General features: G+C 38.9%; 1 protein-coding gene across 9 annotated transcripts in view; it reads left to right on the forward strand.

The window, feature by feature from the left end:
• TACC2 (transforming acidic coiled-coil containing protein 2) overlaps positions 1–22,840 on the forward strand; it is a 136,005-nt gene that overhangs the window by 59,353 nt on the left and 53,812 nt on the right. The window lies entirely within an intron of this gene.

Here is a 22,840-nt window from a genome sequence, read left to right on the forward strand (position 1 = left end):
ACCCCACAAATACAGGTTGGAAGCTTGTGACAAGTACAATGCAGGATAGGAGACACCATGGGAGCTATACCTGTTCCACTCAATCTCTATTCAGAAATGTCCAAAGATCCTGCTGTCAACAGGAGGATACTCTGAATCATGTACACAATAGGCATGTTCTGCCATGAAACAGAATGAATAATTATGAGCAAACTGTTCTAAAACCATCCACAGTATAATATCTAGGAGAGATGTCAGTGAACTATTTATTCTAAACTTCTAATTATTTTGATCAGGAAATGGTGTTCAAACCTCTAGCATGAGTTGTTTACTTGTCATAACATAGGTTAGGTAAGGTCTTCTGTATAGTGATCCTCCATGATACTATACTGGACCCCCTCTTTTTAACCTATGTAAACTTGATGGGGAAAAGAAATGCACAAAGGTTAAGCTGGCAGTTCTGCAAGTTCTGTAACTCCAGAGAGAATTTTCTGAATGAAAGGCATCCTGGTCCTTCTCTAAAAGCTGAGTGACATGGTCAAATGAGATTTGAAGTTCTGTTAAGAAAATATTCATCTTGTTGCCTGTTTCCAGAGAAGCTTCTACAATCATAGGCTGAATTTAATGTTCTGCGAGAGCTTTAGTACAGTAATAGGTGATTACCGTTTAAAAATCCAGGTTTGTCTAAATTAAAAGTACCAAAATACATGGTGATTTTTCCTTTTTGTCACAAGTCCAACATAAATGAAGAAAGGGGAAATTGTTTTGGAAATCTGTAATCAGGCAGAGCTGCTGTGTGTATGTGTTTGCGTATTTAAATTAGCCTATGCCTCTGCAGATTTGGTTTGGGTCTGATAATGATATAGCATGTTTAATAATGTAAATATCTAGGCATATATAAAAATCTCTTGGATAGGGTGAACAATGGAGTAATTAAATAATACCGGTAGAATTGCTTAATGCAGAATCAAAATCTCAGTCTCCAAAATGTACACTGGCAAGCATTGTGATTATGCCTTGAGAATAGCATTCTTATCATCCGCAGCCTTCTCTGTTTAAAACTGAACTTGCATGTTTACTCTTTGTAATGTAAGCAGAGGCTTCCACAGATGTTAATGGGAATTAAGACACATACTGAGGTAAGAATTAGAGATCTTCTATGGAACAAAAGATAATTCTTGCATCCTCCTGCAAAGTAAATATATTACTGTCCAAATAGCTCATTGCTGTTATAATCAGCCCCTTATGTAAATATTTCTTGAATCACATAAAAATATGAGAGAGCCTGTGTATATCAACTCCAGTCAAATCAGCCATGGAAAATAGTAATACGCAAGTTAGGTTATGTTTCACTTTATCACATTTATGTCAAATGCGTAGAACAGCAAGATGCTAAACTTCTGCAAATGGTTTGCCACTGCACAATTTTCTGCAAAATGGATCATTGAGCCATTTCAGTCTTCTGTGATTATGATGGTCACATTATTAACTGTATCATTGGCACTTCATAATTTGGTAAAAAAGCTGAAATACTACCAATTCTCATTTATGGAACCACCGCAGATAGCAAAAGGCTTTGGATAACTAATCCATACTCCTGTGTTACTTATCATAGAAGGAAAAGAGACAAATATAACTCAATCTGTAGTGCAAAAAACAAATGCTATTATTGTGCATTTTCTTGTCATGATGTACAGCTACACCTGTGCCGTTAAATGCGTCTGGTGTGGTTGAGAGGTGGGTTCAAATACATAATGCCAATTTTCTTTTGAAAGTTAAGATGGATTACAATGCAATTCGTTTGAGAAGCTGGATGGATAGGGAACTTCTGCTGATATCAGAGTCTCTGCACATTAAACATACATCCTTCCCAATTCTCCTGAAATAAGCCTGGAACCAATATGAAGCACAGCAACAAATCTTTCTATCCAAAAGCAAAAACTCACAACCATCCTTCCAGAAAGCTCTACCTTCTGCACCGTTGGTTTCAGAAAAGTAATTCTATAATACTTCCCCAGGATGAGGCAAAGCTGTATAATTGGTGTCAGACAGAAAATCAGGATAAGCTTTATGACTTCTGGATTGAATTTCCTTGATCATGTGTTGAAAACAAGTTTTCTCCTTTTCTCCACCTTTGGGGAGAGACTTGGTGTAAAAATAAATAAATAAAAATCAATGTATTACCATCATTTATGACCAGTGCAGATAATTGCAGACCAGCGGTTGCTTTTAATGGTGTGATTGAAACCAGGAAGGGACAAAAACTGACTCAAAAACACATGGCTTTTCTTCTTGAGTGAATTTGACTCATTTGAAAGGGATGAGTCATTCCACTTCATTGATAAGTGCACTGAGTAAGAGATGGAAATAAAAAAGAGGGATACAAATGCAGTGTCAAGGCCTCATTGTTTCCAAAGTTTTTATTTGTGTGTGTGCGCGTGTGTGTGTGTGTGTGTGTACACTATATGAACTGGGTTGAAATAAACCTCTAATGTGCATCCAGACTGCATGATGCATAAAGGAAATGAATTTTTATAATATCAGCAACAGAACAAAGGCATTGAAATGAAGTTGTTTAGGCCTCGGAAACTAAAATCCAGAGATTTCTTGAGGTGTGGTGGCTTATATCCTGAAAAGCATTCACAATCTTCTGAAGCACAAAGTAGAAAAAAACTGTTGGGATCACATAGATGCCTTCCAGGTAAATCAGCTAGTCTGTAACAAATGGACAGGAACAAACCACAGTCCTGCTCTCCATTCATTTCTTGTCTTTTTTTTTTTCTTTTTTTTTTTTTTTTTTTTTTTTTTTTTTTTTTAAAGAGATTGTGTCCCCTGGTCTTTGGCTGGCAAGGGCAGCGAGTGATGTGTTCAGACTGTACTCAGCCCCAGGCAGGTGGATGCTTTGTGTTGCTCAGTGTAAATCTCTTCAGCTTATTACTGAGTAATAGCATCAAATCCTAGGGTCTCTGTTCTGTTTCAAGCCAAAAAGTACTGTAGACTAAGTGCTGTCTCTTGTAGCTGTGCGGGACTATGATATGGGGGGGGTCCCCAGATGAGGGACTGTACCCTGCGGGGTCCTGTGGGTGGGACCCGTGACGGGGGCCGGGGGTCCCATGTGTGACGGGCGGCATGCCTGGAGCCCCATGTTCTGTGCTGACACAAGGCACCTTCTATAGAACAGCAACAATTCGACAAACAGTTTTCAGTAATTGCATTTTTAAAAGGCAAACCATGATGCACTAATGGATGGCTGATAGAAATGTGAAATTTAACCAATATTCTAAACACATTTTTGTTCAGAGATGATGCTCTTTGGGGTATATTCTGGATGTATGTTTCTGCTCATAGAGCAGTGATTTGTGTGTGCCATGGACAAAAGGGTGATCAGTAGCCCTCTGTTTGCTTGTTATTACTGTGTATTTTACAGGTTGCCTCAGGCAATATATGGTAATTTCCTTGCTTCTAAAACAGGTTCAGCAGCATGAAAATGAATATGTCATTATGCTAATTAATACATCCACAAGGAATTTTAGAATAACATTAATCATCTTGCTTTAACCCAACCAAACTATGGCAGTACAGGTTCAAGGCAGAGATTATGCGTCTGGGTTAGTCTGCTGTTTGCTGGTGCTGTGGCACGTGCTGTGACAGCTCTGAAGGCACCAGAGGAGCCCAGCAGAGCCAGGAGCAGGGGGACTGCGGGCTGGGCATAGGGCTTGTATGGGATCGCCTCTTGTCCTACAGCAAATGACACATGAGTTACAGCATATGAATCATGCCATTGTGTCAAATGTATTTTGCATTTCTCACTAGCCAGTTTTGTTATGCTTAAACATGGCCTGTGCTTTAAAAACTGCTGAAAAATACCAAAAATATTTCAAACCAATTTTCTTCTAACTCTTTTAACATCAATTGATATTAAAATGAAGTTGAAGAATTGATGTTAAATTGAAGCTGTAAGTTAATCTTTTCAAGTTACGCAAGTCATAATGTTCTCTTACTTTCCATCTTTGGCAGTCACAGCAAAGATTTATACTGGACGAGAATACTGTTTCTGTCTGATTTCTTCATCCTGTACTATCATCATCTAATTCTTCATTTAGACCTTGAAGTCAAGGGACCTTTGGAGCCGCCTTTGTGAAATCCCCTTTTGCAACAAGATTCCCTGGAGAATACTATTTCTATTGAACTTGAGGGCAGGTGCTAGAAATTCCCTAAAAGTGTCCATCCCCTCCCATAGTTAGGCAGTTCATCTTCCTAACAACCTTGGCTCCAGGTATCTTTAGGGATCTTTTATCTAGGGATGTTTAAATGCTTGCAAAGAAACAGGGAGGCCGGAAAAGATCTTACAGTCGATAATGGTAGTTTTTCGACTCCGGTTCACAGAAATGTCAACAGAACTTTGGGGGTTCAGCTTATGGAAAGTGGTCTGCAGAGCCATTTTTGGCAGTAAAACAAACTTCTTTCTCTGGTGTGGTTATGCTTGTGGTATGTGCTATGCTCCCTCCATGAGGGAGTCTGAAGACTAAGCTAGAAATTTGGAAGTCACTGCTTTAAAGCTTTTTGTTGTTGTTGTTTGTTTGTGGTCCAGTGACTTTGGGCCTGGTTCATACAGTAATATGGTATAAATGAAATCCAAGTTTAAGTGTTTATGCCCCAGCAGGAGGGGAAAGCAAAGGAGCAAATGGATAAACCAAAGGCTGCACAAAATCATATGGAACAAAGAGTTTCCCATGGTGGTTTGGCTGCCCTTGAGCCTTTAATTAGGACTTCTCTGTAGATATGCAAGATAGAAAGACCTTCTTGTTCCTTAGATGAAATCTCTGCACAGCCAGCATGGAAAGTTTCCACTCCTGAGGGTGTGCTCAGCTCCCTGATATCTAATTTCCCTGTTTGCACGGCTTCTTAATTTAATAAAACCTTTTTGTACATGAAATCTTCTAATGTGTTCAGTTCTCATATTACCAATCATAATTGACTGTTCATCTCTGAAAGGCTGTAGATCCAGTAGCATCCTGAATAGCAATGTTTGCATGTTTCTCGTATCTTTGCAGTGGGTTCCCAATGCAGGAAATTTCAATAACTGAGTAGATGTCTTGGTTATTTCATAACTTTTAATGCCATTGATTTCACTTTCAGTTTCGTTTCAGCAACTGTAGCAACCGAACAATGATCAGTAGTTTAATGGTCTTTATAGAAACACATTTTAGCCATATTTTTCCCTACAAGTTGCAGTGCCTGTTCAGAATGCATCATCAGTTGTTACTCAGATATTTTTTCTTTAAACTATTGAATGAAAGTATTATGTTAATACATTCAGGTTTAAAATTCTGGAGTACTGTGCTTTTTTCATGAACTAACAGTATATTGGTGCAAATAAAGCATTTATGTTGCATTTATCTAGAGAAGTGATGGAGTAGACAATATGTTTGTCAAAGTATTTAATATATAATAAGATAAATGTATGAAGTTTTACACATGGTATGTTCATCATGTTATTTTGTGATACTATTATGTTATATTAAGATTAGATAGGACTGTGTTATGCTGGATGCTGTACAGAGGCACATGAAGTAATTTTTTTTATTTTTCTTGAAGAGCATATTGAAATATGTCCCACTGATTTAACAGACTTCCGAATTATTTTACTGCTTGGATATCATTTACACCTTCAAGTCATGAGTCAGTACCCCACCATGGCAAGCCCATTAAAAAAAAATGTGCACACACAAACAAAAACAAAACAAGCTAACAAAAATACCAAAATAAAATGATGATTTCAATTTGAAGATCTTTCTTTCTTACTCCAAGACTGAATTTCTGATTTATCTGTACTGGATGAGATTAAATTAAGAATAACTAGATCTTTCAAAGATGGTGATAAATGTGTCTTTAAATTGCTAATTATGGACTATAATCATATCTTTTTTTTCTCAAGTAACTTTTCCTAGCTGTCCTTTCAGTCATAGCACAAGGTCACCCATTGAAATTAAAGGGGAGAAAGCAACAGATTTGCTTTTCTGCCATTAATCTTGTTGCCTGACACCACCAAGAATTACTTCATTTCTTTGAGAATTTGTATGGCGCTCTAGGAATTGTCATTTGTTTATATTTTCTCTTTGGAATATCGTCTATGAAAATAATAAAGGTTTCTAACTGTCTAAATGAATGTATTCAAATGCAGTACCTTGACTATTCTCTTAAAAAAAAAAAAAAAAAAAAAAAAAAGATTGAATCAAGACTCTAGAGAAAGAGATAGAAGGGGGTAGAGTGGCTTTCTGTGAATAGGCGTGTTGTCACCAAGTACTTCAGAATGTCACAAGTATTAAGTATTGCCACTGTCCCTGTCCCACAGCACTGCAGGTAATGAACTCGTTTGTGAATGATCTAACTGAAAAATAAATGTTAAATTGAAGTTGCCTCAAAAAAATTTCTGCTAGCATAACTCTAGGGGTAGAGTAAGAGTAGGAGTTAACTGGAGAGAAAGTGAAGAAGTAGAACATAGGGTAGCAAAGGCCTTGCAGCATTCAACCTGCAGCCTTAGCAGTTCATTGCTTTGCGAGGCCTTTAAGTAACACTCCTCGAGGCAATTGGAAATTGTAAACAAATGGTCTCTTGGTCACTTCAGAGAGGGAGGTGAGACTAAGAAGCAAAAAACTGGCTGCAGGAGTGGGAGAGACTGATTTGCAGAATAAACCAAGAGGAAATCCTGTTCATCCCAGAGCTGAAAAAAATTCATGAGGAATAAAGCAGTGTAAGAATATGTGTAACTGTGCCAAGAGCCATGTATTTTTGTGCATGCTATAATGTAGAATGCTTGAATCCTTTAAAAACCTGTAGAACTGCTTATCATTTCAGAAGAAGACCTTTAGAGTCTTTTAGTGCCCACATGGCTGAAAACAGTCTTCCTGACCTTCTCCGTAACGTAATGGATCAGCTCTGGTCCTAGGAGACCCTTATTTCTGAGAAAGATTTAGCAGACAGTCTGTGCTTAGGCAGCGTGTCAAGAGAGGCCAAGGAAGGCTGGTGCTCCTGGAAGGGTTTTAGTGTACATGAGTCTCCAGCCTCCGGGTGTCCTAATAAGGCTATCGCCATTGCATTTCAAAAGACGACAATACTTTTATGTGCTAATGTGTTCTTAAAAGTACAGTGAGTCTCCCATAGGCACTGGCTGGTTTGCCTTGCAGCTGTGTCTACAGTGTTGATTTTTGTGTAGTCTGGTTCCGTTAGTTCCTTAGTAAAGATGTTGGGTTTTCTGGTTTTTTTTTTTTCTTTTTTTCTTAATCACTCTGAGGATGCTCTAGTCACATACCCTTTAATATCAGACAGCCTACAAACAAGTGAGTCCTTGGGGTGCAAAACTTCTTCGTAGGCTGCGTTCAAGGCTTTGGGTTCTAAAGCCAATACCACCTAAATACTCTTGGGATTTTTTGGATCCCGTTTAAAAATAATCTGCCCTCTGCTAACATTTTCCTGACATGCTTTCGCACTTTTTTTTATTTATAGCCATATAAAACTTTAAAGACATAACTTTTGTTGTCTTTTTTTCTTTCTTTTTTTTTGTTTTTGTTTTACATTTATATTCCTTAGAGCTTTGGCAGCAGCCTTCAGGATAGCACAGGAACATCCTTTTTTGTTATGGGGAGGTTGCCATTTGTGAGGGTTTTTTGTTGGTCTTTGTTTTTTTGCTCTATTCTCTGTAGTTTTCTTTATACGGGCCTCATTTCTGCACAGTACCTCAATAATGCATTACAATTAGGAGGCACAGCAAGATGTTTGCTCACCCCTTCCCAAGGGGAATAAATGTGCGAGGGAAGGTTTTCTTTCAATAGGCTCTTTGATGTTTCTGTGTGTGCATGTGTGGTCATGTTTATAACTGGCATAAAAGCATAGCAAGATGTACAGTGAAGCCAAGACTGAAGAAACAGAACATAAATTTTAGCTGATCATAAATCTTATCACAGTCATGTCCAGCACTGTTCTTTGATAGAAGCCAAAAAATTTCACACTGGGTGCTAGTGACCCAAGTTGAATCTATATATAAACATGAAATGTAATAAGACCAAATATTTAGGGGCCTGAATATGGTTTTAAACAACTAACCAGTAGACACTGATGTTTAATAAAACATTCATTTAGTATAGACCAAAATTTCTGCCTGCCTCATCTATTCAAGCAAGCAGAAAGAAAAAATTATAAATTTCAATGGATGGTACTGAAACTTTAAATATTCTTTTCCAGCAGTCGAATCATAAGTTGTTACATGACTGTTATCTGAATGACCCTAGGCCGAAATGCCTGGCGTCTCTTTACGTCTTCTGAAGCCACAGTGAGGAGGGGGGGAGGGTTCCTTTTTTTTTCTTTTTTTTCTTTTTTTTAAGCTACAACTGTGTTTTTCTTACAAAATGTATTTGTGGTGTCAGTACAGTTCTTACGTGTTAAAAGCCAGTACAAAATTTAGTACTATCTTGGTGCTTCAGTTGGCCTGCCCAGAGGGTGAACTGGGGCCAAGAGCAGAAGGGAGAGCTCCCTTCTTGTCAGAGGTGTTCCTTACTGGTCATGGGGGCTGCTGGGCAAACCATCCCTTGCTGCTGGTGACACTGTATTTGTGTGTGCTCTCCAGGTCCGTCAGACTGCCTGTGCTTCTGCTTATGTCCCACGGAGAAATTAAAGGCCAGAGCCAGCTTTGCAAAGTTGTTACTGCTGTAGCTGTGTTATGCTAGCTTAGGTGTTCTCTCTCTCTGAAGTGCAGTAAGTGAAAGAAGTGGCATGGTACTTTGAGCATCTAGAGCAGTTTAAAGAAATACATGGTTTTAAGTGAATGTAGCAACAAGCAAAACGACAGATTCTCTCCAACGCCTCAATCCAGTGCTGGTCCACTGTCAGCTTTATAGCTTAATAGACTTCATGGCCAGATTGTAATTAAATGATCGATAGTCTGGCTTCCTGCAGAGTGCTGGCCAAAGACTGTGGTCTATTTCTTACACTTGCTGCCCGAAATCAACACACACTTTCAAATCCAAGGCTATGTTATAGCACATCTTTTTTTGAAAGAGCATCTCAGTTTGAAGTTTTGAAATGATTGCGTATGTTTCCTCCCCAATAGTTAATTGCACTAACTGTTAAGAATGTGCATGTAAAGGTTGACTTTATTTTCCCAATTTTAGTTTATCTCACTGGATCTTTTTGTGATATTCATCTTCATGATTAGAGCTGCCTGTGCCTTTGAGCTTATAACTTCTCCTTGTGCAGGTGCCTTTGGGTGTAATGGACTGTTCTCTTTCATTTTCGTTCTGAAACGTTTTCCTTAGGATCTTCTCTGGCTGGTCAATGAAATATTGACAGTAGAACTGGCAATGGTGTTTCCATCAAGGTCTTGCTAGTGTTGTAGATCACCTTCTTATTTTATCATTACTCTAGTTTGTTGTAATCAAACTGCTTAGAAATTTGCTTTCAAGGAGAAGAGTTAGATCCTCTACTCTCTATAAGCAGGAGCAGCATCAAGGCAGTGAGTGGCCCTCATGGTTAATCTCTGAGCCACGCTGTTAGCTGTATAGACGAGCACGGGGGTGGGAGGGAGGAGAAATGAGGGGAATACACTGTTACACGCTTAACGTTAGATTACTTGGTTGTGCAGTCTACCTAGAGCACTCTGCTGACTCGGAGAGCATGTGCAGCGAGGCCATGGGCAGTGAGGCTCAAAGGTTGAAGCACCTGATCCTGCAGAGTGTAAGTGAATGTGATACCTAAGACTTGCAGTTTCTGGTGAAACTCATCTGTCTGTTGCATACAAGTGTTGGGGAATGGGATAAATATTTTCTCTGCTGTACAGCTTCTTCATGAACCCTGCAACCTCAGAGTAGGATTCAACCCAAGCCTTTTTTAATAGGCTTCTGTTTATTTAATAGATATAAAATACACTTGAAACTTGAGGGAGTCAACACAGGCATTTTAAAGGTATTCTTTATGCTTCTTGTTAGGAAGGATCCATATCATTCCCCTTTTCCCCACTGGCAGGACAAACAGTGCCTGTGTTCTCCCTCCTGCCTTCCAGAGAACTGCTAGGGCTTTGTGGATAGCTTTTGTGGTACTCTATTTTTTTTCAGTATGATTTTTGACTTTTAAAAGGTCTAGATAAAAGAAATTTTTCATGCCCTTTCTCAAAATTCTGTACTTTACTTATTTGGAGATGCTTTTGGTAAGCGTATACCTGTCATTTTGTTGAGAATTTGCACACACACAGTTTTGTCTTTAACATCTGCTGAAGCAAATGCAGCTGTAAAAAGGCTGAAAAGCAGCCTATATTCTATAACACACAAATGGAGAAAACATGTAGAGCGACAGTTTCCTGTATTTTCCACTTTTATTCTGAGAGTGGCGGAGTTGTAACAACGTCAATGTCTGGTTCCTTATCTCGTCTCCCGAGGTGATTGGAAATGACTGTTTAGGGAGGTCAGGCTGCCCCAGTAGTCAGTGCCTTCCCTTGGGAGCTGACAAATTCAAAAATCCAGTGAGCTGCCACCACCTTGGCAAGGGCCCGCAGAGTATCAGACCGGTGCTCTGCTGTAGGGCTTGGGGTTTGTATTTCAGCGTGGCCCTAATGGCTCAGGCAATGAACTGGAAGCCAGAAATTCCCAAGTTCAGATCGTGAACTAGGTAGTGGCGCTACCTTTGCTTCTCTGGGGGACTTAAACAAATGTTGAGCAATGGACACTAGAAATGGGGGACAACTTTACTATAAATGAAGCCAAAATTTGAACTTGCTTGGAAGTTTGTGGCTGAACAAAGTGTTGTCTCCCTTGCTTTTACCTTTAGGAAAATAAAACCAGTCATGTTTATTTTGATGCCGTTTGTAACACAGAATTCAAGTTTAGGTAGTCTCTGGAAATGAGATGTACCTTGTTTGCTAAGCATCTTTGGTTCTTCTTATTGTGACAGCAGTTTATTGTGGGGGCCCACCTAGGTCTGGGCGGCTATTCTTGGAATGCTGTGAATTATACATAAACCGTGTATGTGTATACAGCATCCCTCATTCAGCTGTAGATTATTTTTGTAAAGTAGGCAAACCCTAGTGGAGTTCCTTTTTTGCAAACAGAAAAAAAATTACCAGAAGCTATTTAAGGTCTGAGCCTCCTGAAGCCTCCACTGAAATGTAAAAGAAATGCTGTGTTAGGTGCTTCAAAGTTGTTACATTTTAATGTTCCTGTTAAATGTATCTGATCCTTTTGAGTTTTTCTCCTGGCCCTGAGGTGTATCCAAAATTATTACATCCGTCTTTCTGAAGTTAAATTCTTAATATGGGAGCTAGTGCAACTGATGTTTTGCTCCCCGAATGCTGTGAAACATAATTTGTGTGTGGGGCCTCTGTTTGTTTACTAAATGCAGTGATGTGAAAAGAGTGATGGCTCCCAGCCCTTTCAGCTTATGCACTTAACTTCCCAGTACCCCGATGTGTTCACTGTAACAAAAAGATTAACTTATTTGTTTGGTTTGGAATGCTGTTTGCTTGGGTTTGTTTTCTCTAGGCTTACAGATCCTCACTACTAATCACATGAACGTTAGCTTATGAGCGCCCCAAGGTTCTCCACTTTATCGTTAGGCAAGGGGGGTGTCTCTGCATGCAGGAGCAAAATGGTTAACTGCTCTGAGCTCGTATGATGGAGCTGCTCCGGTAGGGTAGGCTTCCACATTGGCTTGTTTACCTTGGCTGCTCATGATATTCTCCCTACTTTCCTGATGGAAGATTCCATTTTTGCAAGAGGGATGAGCTCATTTATTTGAATGAAGAAAGCAGCCATCCTATTTATTAATCCTCTCTGCAGTCATCCCAATATGTAGAACTTGTGTGTTATTAGAGGGAAATGTATGCACAGCATCCAGAGCACACATGCATTTGCATTTCAAATCAGCTGAGTCAACACAATATAATGGTCCTGCCTGTAGGTCCTTAGGGAGCCACAGTAGCTGACAATGTGTGCTTAAAGGGAGGGTCTGCTTTATTTTTTTCCTTCTTCTCTTCCCTCCCCCCCCCCACCCCCCCAGCCAGTTTCAATAGCCAGTAGTCCTGTTTATAGAGGTGCTTGCGCCGTAGCTGCTTGGATCACTGATGTTTAGCATATGATTAGCCTGTCACGGTGGCTGGGATTTTATTTTATTTTATAAATAGTGTTCATCTGGTCAGGGGGAAAAAAAAAAGAAAAGCACTGGCAACAGTTCAGAGAAGAGAAGCTGCTGCTGGAGTGTTTCTGCTGTTGCTGCCACTGATGCAAGCAGCTGTTTCCATCTGCACTGCAGTGTTGCAGCCTCTCCACAGTCAGACCTCTCAGGGCTTCTCGCTGGTGGAATTACCAAGGAAGCTGGCCTTGCTTGCATCTAGCTCCAGCTCAAGGGCACGCTGAGGATGGGAGGGTCGCAGTCTCTGCAGCAGGCACAGACAGGTAGCCTGCACCGGGAACCGTCAGAGGCGATGTAAGTGTGCTTTCCCTTTGCTTTCCTCTTTTTGTACTGCTGGGCCTGCAACCTTGCTGCACTTAACCTATGCGGTGCATTAAGGAAGCTGACTTTTGTGTCTGAGGCCTTTGTTTAATGTTAATTGCATTCAGCTGGGGACATACTTAAGGTTTTGCTGTATTTTGTGAGTTGCATTTTGTAATACTTTCCTAGCACATAGGCACCTTGTTTGGACTGACCACCTCAATTCATTTGTGTCAAGCAATAGCTGTGTACCATATGTTTTGTCTTTTCATGTTTTGGGTACATAATCAGTCAAATGCAATGACCATTTACAGTGAACAAAAAAACAACCCCCACCTCCCTCCCAAACCCACCACCTCTGTGTTTTCTATTTAAAATGGACAGCATGGAGCTGTATTTCACTGTTTTTTGTTTTTGTGGGGTTTTTATTTCCAGATCTTCTCTTTGCTTTTCTTTATACAAATACTGTTTTTCAGGTCACATCACCCTTGTCAACATCAGCTACTGTCTTGGTATTATATCCTGTGATGAATCGTAAGAGCAAGGTGTCCTTAGATCTCTTCTCACTGAAGGCCAACTCTGAAGGGTACATTTATTTGGGGGAAAAAAAGGAAAAGGCAGACAATTGTTGGTTATTCAGAACAGTGTATCACCTTTTCAGAAGACCAAATCACATATGCAAAAAATGCACAAATATAAATGTACACATGCAGAAGTAGCAGAGTCATCTCCCATTTGTAAATGAGATTTTGTCTTTTATTAGTTGAAAATTTGTCGGTTTAGCCAACAGTGTCTCTCTTTTTGCCCCTCCTGTAAACTACTAAGGTAGCATGCTAGAGAGTGGCCTTTACCTCTTCATATATTTTAGAAGAATTTTCTTGTCTCCTATTGTCTTTTCAGGTACATAGATCATATTTATTTAACATGTGTGAACACTGAGATAATTTCTGATCATGTATTTTGGCAAGTTTTATGTATGTGTCTGCTAGGGCTAATATATAAACCAGTCTCATGTAGGTCATTTTTAATTTGTTTTAAAATGTAGTATCTGCTTATTAAGGTAGATCTGATTAGAGTTGAGGCATCATTTGTATATTGCAGAGAAGAAGAGCTTCAGAGTCAATGGGGAATGACAGAGTAGTGAGTGAGGATTTTGCCCTTACAATATGCCTTACAAAACAGCTATATGCTCCCTATTGTCATATTCCCATGTATCTGCAGATAGCTTTGCTTGATACTGCGTTGCTATATTTGTAAGATACAGGCCTAACAGGATTTCTGCATCCTTTGTTCCTGTGGTGTATAGCTTCACCAGTTAATAGCTTCATCAATTAATAGCACTAGCATTCCTATATGCAGCATCATTTTAATGATACAGTGGAATAAATACCTCATTATCTTTAAAGTATGGTAAATTACATTTTCATCTACACAGACCGGTGTCTATTTTTAACAGTGATCCAAGGACTGGGCAATAAAAGGGGTATAGTTAGATCAATGTTCAGTGTTTTCATCCACTATTTTCAGTCTTTTAAGAATTCATTCTATTGATGAACATGCTGATCAAAATGTATTTTTCTTTTTTTTATTCAGGCACGCGAGTCAATTACATTGTCATCTCTTTCAATGACTCCTTTTATACAGAAATATACAGATCTTTTGCAGTTAAAATTATTGCTGTGGGGCTTCAATATAATCTTTTAAGGGCTAACATGCAACAGATATACTTTTAACTCAGAAGTCATTCAATAAATGTTGATGCTCTTGGGAAGAGTTTGTGGAACGTATTACTCATCATGTGTTAAATAAATCACTTAGAGCATGTACTGTTTTCTTAAGTCCAACTACGTACTCTTAAAAATATGATAAGTTTGGAGATGTTTCCTTATCCTTGAGAAAGTATGGGCCTGTTTTCCCCAAACAAGAATTCCATGACAGGATGTAATGGTAATCAATTCTGATGTGAAGTTTTGACTTTATACCTTAATTAGAATATAACTTTTACCAAGGCTTTTTTAATAAGGTTTCATTTAACTTACTTTGCACGCACAAGCAAATTGCTTGATGGCAATGGTAGTTCAGAGACAAAAAACATCTGGCTGTGTCCCAGGCAAGTCAGGCAACAGTTACGGCTTCCCTGAAGTGATCACTCAGCAAGCAGAAGAGACTGGCTGCATAAATGGAGATAGCTTTAGTTGGATTTGGCTGCCTGGAGTTCGTTAGATTAAAGGGGTGTAAATCAGAAATCATCACTGAAATAGATTTATGCTAGCATCAAAAAAGCACAAAGATGAACAAGTTTTTTAAATAGCTGCTGTTTAAAAGTTTCTCTGAAGTCTCCTATGATAGAAGTCTGCACTAAATACTAAATAGTGAATGTTGTTGAAATAGACAGCATAATTTATGCTGAAAAGGAGCCTCAGTTAAGATTTGAGAGTGTATCCTTGATTAAATGTGCTCTGTTTGTGTGTAGATGCAAAGTCCCCTATTTTAATGTAAATTTGTTTCAGTCAGGGATAAAAGTATTTTAAATAAGAGTTTTGACACTGGCAAGACTGGGTATTCTGTGGTTCATTGTGGCTTGTTAGTAGCTCAGTCCCTGGCAGTAGACAATTGACCTTTTATTTAAAAAAAAAAAGAAAAGAAAAGAAAAAAAAAGAAAAAAAAGACATTTCTGAATGATAGGAAGGGAAAGCCCAAGGGAAGCCCATGACAATAAAAGTTAACTGCAGATGAAAGTGATGTGGTTCAGACCTTGCTACTGATATTATAAGCACTCATGTGCTTTGCAAATTGGAGTGGGCATCCTGGTGGTCATGTCCTTGGCCGAATAAAGGGCTTGCTTCAGTCAGATAATGGTAATGGACTCAGTCAAAATAAAAGCAAGTGATAGTATGATGGTGTTCAGTGTGTGTGCATTTGTTCAGATGCTTACATCTTTTGCACATGTGACTGAATCCTTACCTGTGCACTCATTCCACACTAAGATATCAGTTTTGTCTTCCTCAGGATATGAACAGTATTCAGCTTGCCAAGTGCTATCACTTACACTCCAGTGGTTTTCTTTTTAATAGTAATATATTTCTATCCTTTGGTAATTCTTCATGAGCATTAGAAAACTGGAGTCGTTGATAGCTCTTTAAATGTTGGTGGCTCTTCTAAAGGGTTGGCATCTCTGAATCATTTTATTTTTTCTCCGTTTCAAAACATTCCCTTTTCTTGGGCACTAACTGCACTTTCTTGGGCACTAACTGCACCTTGCTTTTCTGGAGCACTACAGTCACTCTCCCTGTAGCAACCAGACAGGATTTCCATTCAGTGCCTGTTTCTTGATCAGCTAAAGGGTTGATGATGTGTTATTTCCTCCCATCAGGAGCCCTACATGCCATTTCTATAATATTTTCATCCCTTGCCAGTCCAACAGGAAAATGACTGAAGACTGAGCCAGCTCCCACTGAACTCAGTGGTGAAATGCCCGCTGACTTCAGTGGGAGTTGGATCAGACCCCAAGAAAGAAATTGAATGTTACTGTTCGTTGGTGGCAGGCCAAGACGTTGGTGTCCTTGTAGGCTGTTTTTCAGTATTTCTTTAGCTGCATGTCCTTTTTCTGTTTGTTGGTTACTAAAAAGATTCAGAAGAATTTAAGCTGGGTTCACACAGCCTTGTGCATAAGAGATGTGAGTAGCTGGTGTGTGTGCCTGTGTATGTAACAACAGTTAGTGTATGCATACAAAACCACAGCCTTTGCTTGCTGCTACTTTTTGTATTTTTCTGTCTCCAGAATTTAAAAGTATCTACTGTATGTTCCTTAAAAGTTTGAAAAAAAATAGTCTGGTTAAATATTTGTGCAGTTTTATATGCTCATGTGTAGGGAAATGATTTTGATGAATAATACATTCAAGAGTGCGAAAGTACTTATATTGAAAGTATTGAAAATAATTCAGGTGTTTTGAGAGAAGGGAAATTCTGTTGCTGCATCAATACTTAGTCTTAGTAATCCCTTCTTGATAGACAGTCTTGAGAGCTCTGCATATGTTAGACTTCTGCTTAGGTTTTCTTTTCTTGTTCTTGCTTATTGACAATCATCAATAACTGTCCCCATCAGTAAGCAGAACACACTTTATCTTCCAGATCTTTCTACTAAGTAGGGCCAATTGCTGGAAAACGTGGGGGTGGTTTACTTAAAAGAAAATGGACCAGCAGTAACAGGCAAATTCTTCTGTCAAGCTTTCCTGTCTTTTATACCAGCCTCCTTTATTTGAACCTAAAGGATCTCATCTCTGAAGTCAATAGCAGTGCTTCCTTTGATATGAAAGGGTATTACATCAACCACTACATCTGTCACTGGGAGTAGGCAGGTCACATTTAGACTTGAGAACAAAATAAAAAGACTCCAGAATCACTCACCCTTCTATTAGCAAGGCATGCCACACATCTGGCAAATACGTGTGTATTTTAAAGCTCTCTGTACTGAATGATTTGCCCTGTGCCATGCATAACGGGGCTGCTGTTGTCTATTATGTATTATGACATGCAGGCAAATTGGAAAATGCTAAGTGATGTGAGACAGTAAAAACATGAATGAAAAGGCATTCCTGCACTTACATTGTGGCTGTCACTTCCAGCTTTTGCTTTTTGCTTTGCTTGACCCAGCAGTCAAAGTACCTGCGTGTTAAATTTAAATCAAAGATGCTTTTCAATGCTGTGCATTTCAAGACTTGATAGTCTGGGTGATTTAAACATTTTTCTAACGTGATTATAGTACATGGGAAAAATAGTTCTATTATAAAAATTTTCCTTTGTTTTAAAACCTTATGCTAATAGAGAGCATTTGTATTTACTAATAACTTATATGTCATTTTCTTATTCATTTCTGATACTTTGTACAGATTTAGCTGTGTAACAAACCTCTTACGCAGTTCAGTTAAGCAGACTTTTCAGCAGCAAAAGGCAGTATTTAACTGCAGCTGGAATTTCAAAGCAATTTACATTTTTTAGGGGGAACTTGGAGTGTCTTTGAAAAAATTTGGGTTCCTCCGTTTACTCTCAGAAGTAAACAAAAATTGACCTTTTTATTATGGAAAAATTTCCAAGGAAAAAAGTGGTGTGGCAGACCACAGTCTATGACATTTCAGTTTTTTTCTTTTAAGGCAGAAAGTTCTTTGATGATAATACTGAGATAGAATAGCTCTAGAAACCCAAGTGAAGTTTGCAGTGTAGACTGTCTAAAAGCTTAGCTTTGGTTTTAGGTATCTCTGAGACAGACCTCAGAGTAATAGTTTTTCAGAGCAGAGCTTTTTTGTTGTTGCTTCCCCACTGTAATGTTTGTTACAGCTCGCCTCCTTCAGCTAAGAGGTGTGATTAATGAGGTTAATGAGTGGTTAGGAATCTTCTTGCCTTTGAGAGAAAGAATTGGGGCTGTTGGTTCTGTTGGGACGAAACTTTGGAAAAAAACGAGTTTCTTTCATTTAAGAAGAACCATCTAAGGTTGAGATTCCAACCTTAGAATTATGTTCAAATTGTGAGATAAAGCTTTTCTAAACAAAAGCCTGTATCTGTGGTTAAATGTAGAGCAGATTGTAACTGAAATCCAGTAGTAGCTAGAATCAAAGAAGCACCCGCTTTTGAGTTTTGATTTGCTTCAGTGTATAAACCTGTGTTTATTGTTCTTAAGTTTATTGCTCTCATTAAAAATGAATCCAGTGCTGTGATGGGAACACACTTTGATTTCTATAGGAGGAGGGAAGACGAACGAGGAATTTGAATTCCTGTGTTTAACTTTTAAGCTGCAGGACTGTCCTCTTCAAAATCTGGAGCATTGGAAGAAAAAGTTTGGAGCTGCTGTTTTCCGCCTTAGCTATATTGGTGGGAAGTACATCTAGGGTGCTGCCACCTGGTGAGGTGCCACTGTAAATCATCCGTGGCTTTTTCCAGCATGCTACTGTACTGTGTTGTAGGAACCTCTCTCAGCAGGGCTTTCTCACAGCACTTACAGTAAGGGACAGTTTCATTGTGTCGAGAGAGCTGAGGCAGCATATAATGTGTAAACAGGAGAGGTAAAACTGTGGCTCTGCTGAAGTCAGAAATCTGGCGGAGAGCTGCACAGGGCCAGAGTGTGGGCAGAAGTGTGTCACCCGCCCCCTAAGTCAGGAGCTGAAATAACCAAGGGAAGCTGATGCCTGATGAAGTTGTTTTGTCCCCTCCCTGTTAAGAGGTTCAGCCTGTTTCTGTCCTTTGCTCCTCTTGCTTCCTGGCTGTGTTTATAGGCGTGCAGCTGTTTCACATTTTGAAGTAAAAGACTGAAGGTTAGTGAGGATCTGTGCGAAGTTCTGCACAGCCTCATAGAGCTGTGCAGGGGTAAAAGAGGCAGGATAGGGGCAGGTTGGTGCAGAGGAGCTCTTCTTCTCTCTCCTGTTTTGTTAAATGGACTCCCCCCCACACCTTCCATTTCGCCCTTTTCTCCTTTGTGAAAGGAACAACAACAAAGGAAAAACAGTCCAATTTTTCACATATCACTATTTTCATGAACCTCCAGGCCTCTCAAAATCAGCTGGTTTCTCAGTGACTTCTACATGTGTCTTCTATCTTTGCACTTCACAGTTGCTGTGGAAATGTGGCTGTGGAAAGCTAATTCCAAAGGTAATTCCAATAAGCAAAGCAATTGCAAATGTGTGGCTCTGGCTCCCAATGAATTATTGATTATTTTCCCTTGAGGCCTGTGCATGATGCTGTATAGCTGTGATCCCAGGCACCTGGCTTCCTTTCTAAGGGCATAGTTAGCAAGCTGTTGTTTCCTGGATTAAAACTTTAGAGCTTGGTACTAAAGGTAAAGGAAAGGTATCTGTCATGAGTAAGAAATACTTAAACATCAACTACTGATTCAAATACCTATCCCTAACCTAACAGTGTTGTGAACCACAGAATAAAGTGCAGCACTGACTGGGATTCTTACGTATTAACTGATTGTAACTATTTTCATGGCAAGTATTTTCTGGCTTGGATATTGGGGTATCCTGTATGTTGACTGTTTCTTCTTGTCTCTTAAGAGATTTGTGTATTTGACTATTTAGCAGCCGCTGGTTATTTAGTGACACGTTAGTATATTTGTTGTCGTGATGTCTAAAGATAAGTATCTTTAAATGATATTTTCCTCTTACTCCTGTGAGAATAAATCATCTTTCTGAAAAGAGCACGGAGATTAAAAAACGTACAAATCCTTCAATTGAGTCCTGTGTCTGTAACATAGATGTTTTCATTATTCAGACTGAAGCCAGTAAAGGGAAAAGCAGGCTGGTCAGAAAGAATGGGGATTAATTTCATCATTCATTGGTATCAGTAGTGTTGTAAAACAAACCCTATTAGATCTCAGAAAAAGTGTTAAAAAGGAAAATTTTAATGTGAATTTAATGCAATAGAGGGAACTTGGTGCTAATCAGTTAGAAAAATGAGTTAAGTAGTTTGAAGAGCTGTTATAAGTATTCAGTGCTGCAGCCTTCAAATTTTTTTTCTTCAGATGTGGCTTCCCACAGCTTGAGATATTTCTTTCTTGTTGCTGTGTGAAAGCAGGAAATGGCTTTTGTTGGGGGAAGTGTGAATTTGGCTTCTGCACAAAATGCTCTCAAAATCGCTGAATAAACACGCAGAAAAAGCTGGAAAAATAATTCCTTCTCCCCGTCTCAGTTATGATAAGGAGATTACTTGTAATGTAATAGGTTAAAAAACAAAAATCAGTGTTATTTTTAAGTTGATTATGCCCTCTTAGTTCTCCTCTGCTGCAGTTTCTGTAAATGTAACCATCCTGTGAGGAAAAATTGCCCTTTTTATAGTGTGTGTTTAACGTTTAAGGAATTCATAGATTTTCTTTTGTAATTTGTTCTAGAAAGCTGACCTGTGTGGTTTGGATAACACACAATGTATTTCCCGTTGCTAAAGTCCTACGTAATAATTTGAAAATATAAGCCAAGGCATTTTATTTGTTATCTCACCTATGTAAAACCGAAAATCCAGATTCTTGCATCTCAGTCAGACACTAAGTTGTCCAAGTCGCAAGTTGCATGCCATGAGAGGAACGGTGAAGCCCCTCGGTAGTTACACCAGCACCAGTATGTAATTGAGCCATACTTGCTCACTCGCACCAAATTTATGCTCGCCTAAGTCATTAACAGTCCAGCTGAACTGTCTGACTTGCACTGGGGCAACAGAGGGCATTTCGCTATTGGGCTCACAGCAAGGAGGAGAAGCAGAAAGCTGCACAAAGCAGGAAAATAACGCTAGCTGCTTCTGAGCATAATGCAGGATGATCCTCCTCGCTTGAGTCCTTAAGCTAAACCTTGTGCTTCTCATGTCCCATCATTTATGGGCTGGGAAGCATCACCTTTGATGTAATATTGATTGTTTTTCTGCGGAGCCATGTTTTCCCTAGGATTTGTAGGAATATTTATGCTGAAATAATCTTGAAATCCTTCTCTGGAGAGTAGTGCCTGCCCTGCTCTCTGAACACATCTGCATTAGTATGAATTCTTGTATAATTGCATTGCACTAATGTAGGTCTCTGTCATTTCAGTGGAATGGGATTTATTTGATAAAACCGGTATTTCTAAGTGAAAACTGAAAAGTATACTTCTCTGTTGCTTTGTAGCTCAAGCCATAAAATGGTCACATGGCATTTATCCAGTTCTTATGTTGGGCAGAATACCTCTGTTGAGGATGAAATTCAGCTGATTTTAAGGAATATTAGTTTTGCTTTGCAAAAGCCCATGATGGCAAAACATAATTTCCATCTAAACCTCCCAACTTTGATTATGGTATATTCTTCTTGTAAAAAGAAAAAAACCCTTTTTTTATTGCTAGCTGTTTTGCTGTTCTACATTATTTGTATTGGGATTTTAATGTATCAGAAAGATAGCAAGATAAAGAATGAAGATACCTAGGAAATTGGCTTCATCCCAGATGGAGGATGTCTTCTGTAAAGTTATGTTAAATTACCTTGATGCAAGAAGCTGAAGTTGTACCTATTTTTCCACCAAGCCACATCTAGTTTTAAAATAAATACGAGGAGAGATCTACAGGGCAGCAATTATGAGTGTTATATGAGAGTAGGAAGATCCCTCAGCACTGTAGTCTAAAGTGAAATAATCCTATGATGAGGAAAAATATTTTTTTGTTTTGATAATCAGGCTTTGCAAGGCAGAAATTATAAAATATATCACCAATTTTGCAAGGCAGGTGAGTAGCCCAAGGCTTAAGCGCCATTTCTGGTATGTATGCATACATATTCTGTACCTATGCCATGCGTATCATATAGCAGATGAAAGAATTCTCCTGGGAGTGACATACTTGCTTAATATAGATTCAACTGTAGAAAGCTGTGAATTCCCATTTATTTCTGTTATAGTCTGGGACATTTTGCATTTCCTTGGAGCAGACCCTCAGAATCCATCAGAGGAAAATACACTTTACATTTGCTATGGCTACCTTGTGGATACCAAACATTATTTTATTTGCATGAATCGCACATAAGGCTTGATTCTCATCTTGTGTGTGCAAATCAGCAATAATGATGATGAGGCAAGAGAATTACACCACGGTGAGCAGGATTTGAGATGAAGACAAGGTTGATGATCTGACTGTGTTTCCTCCTCAGCATCTTCTTGTGACTGGTTTTGCAGTTTGTCTCTTCGCAGTATAAGCTTGTTGTGAATTAATTTAATCATAGGATAGATGATCTTATCACTGAATAACCTTACAACAGCATGAGAGAAGTCCATTAATAGTTAATGGCCAGAAATGTGTCCCTAAAGGAAATGTCTTGTAAATAGAGTCCAGTGACATGGAAGTGACATGTTTGACCCCCCCACACCCCCCGGCTCAATATAATAGTGAAGTCCGGCACTGAGAACATTCCCCATGGGGAGAAAGAGAAGGGAGCAAGGCAGATGGTTTTAAATGGTCTCTGATAAGTTACTGATCCTTTAGCTTTGATAGGCTAGGCTGAGGTTAATGGGTTTGCTCATCTCTGTGCAAAAAGTTTTCAGAACCATCTGTACTATTGAACTGTTTTTGAGAAGTTTTATCATTTTAATGGTGTATTTTGTTGGAGAGAAGGGAAATACTGCTTGTGTGAGAGGTATGCTCAACACTATTTGCTGTGTTGTTTTTTTCATACCATGCGTGTAAGAAATCCTTCAATACTAGGCTTGATAGATTGATTAATTCCGATACCAAAGATTAATATCTAATATATAAAATAACCAGGTGAATCTGTCATTGTATCCATCATGTTTTCTACAGCTTGCTGAACAAATGTAATATTAAAATTTTAATTGTTCAGTATTGTTGGATATTCAAAACATGTAGGCAAACAGTGACAATCATAATATTAAAAGAA

Source organism: Dromaius novaehollandiae, chromosome 6 (assembly GCF_036370855.1).
Source record: "Dromaius novaehollandiae isolate bDroNov1 chromosome 6, bDroNov1.hap1, whole genome shotgun sequence".
Classification (NCBI taxonomy): Eukaryota; Metazoa; Chordata; class Aves; order Casuariiformes; family Dromaiidae; genus Dromaius; species Dromaius novaehollandiae.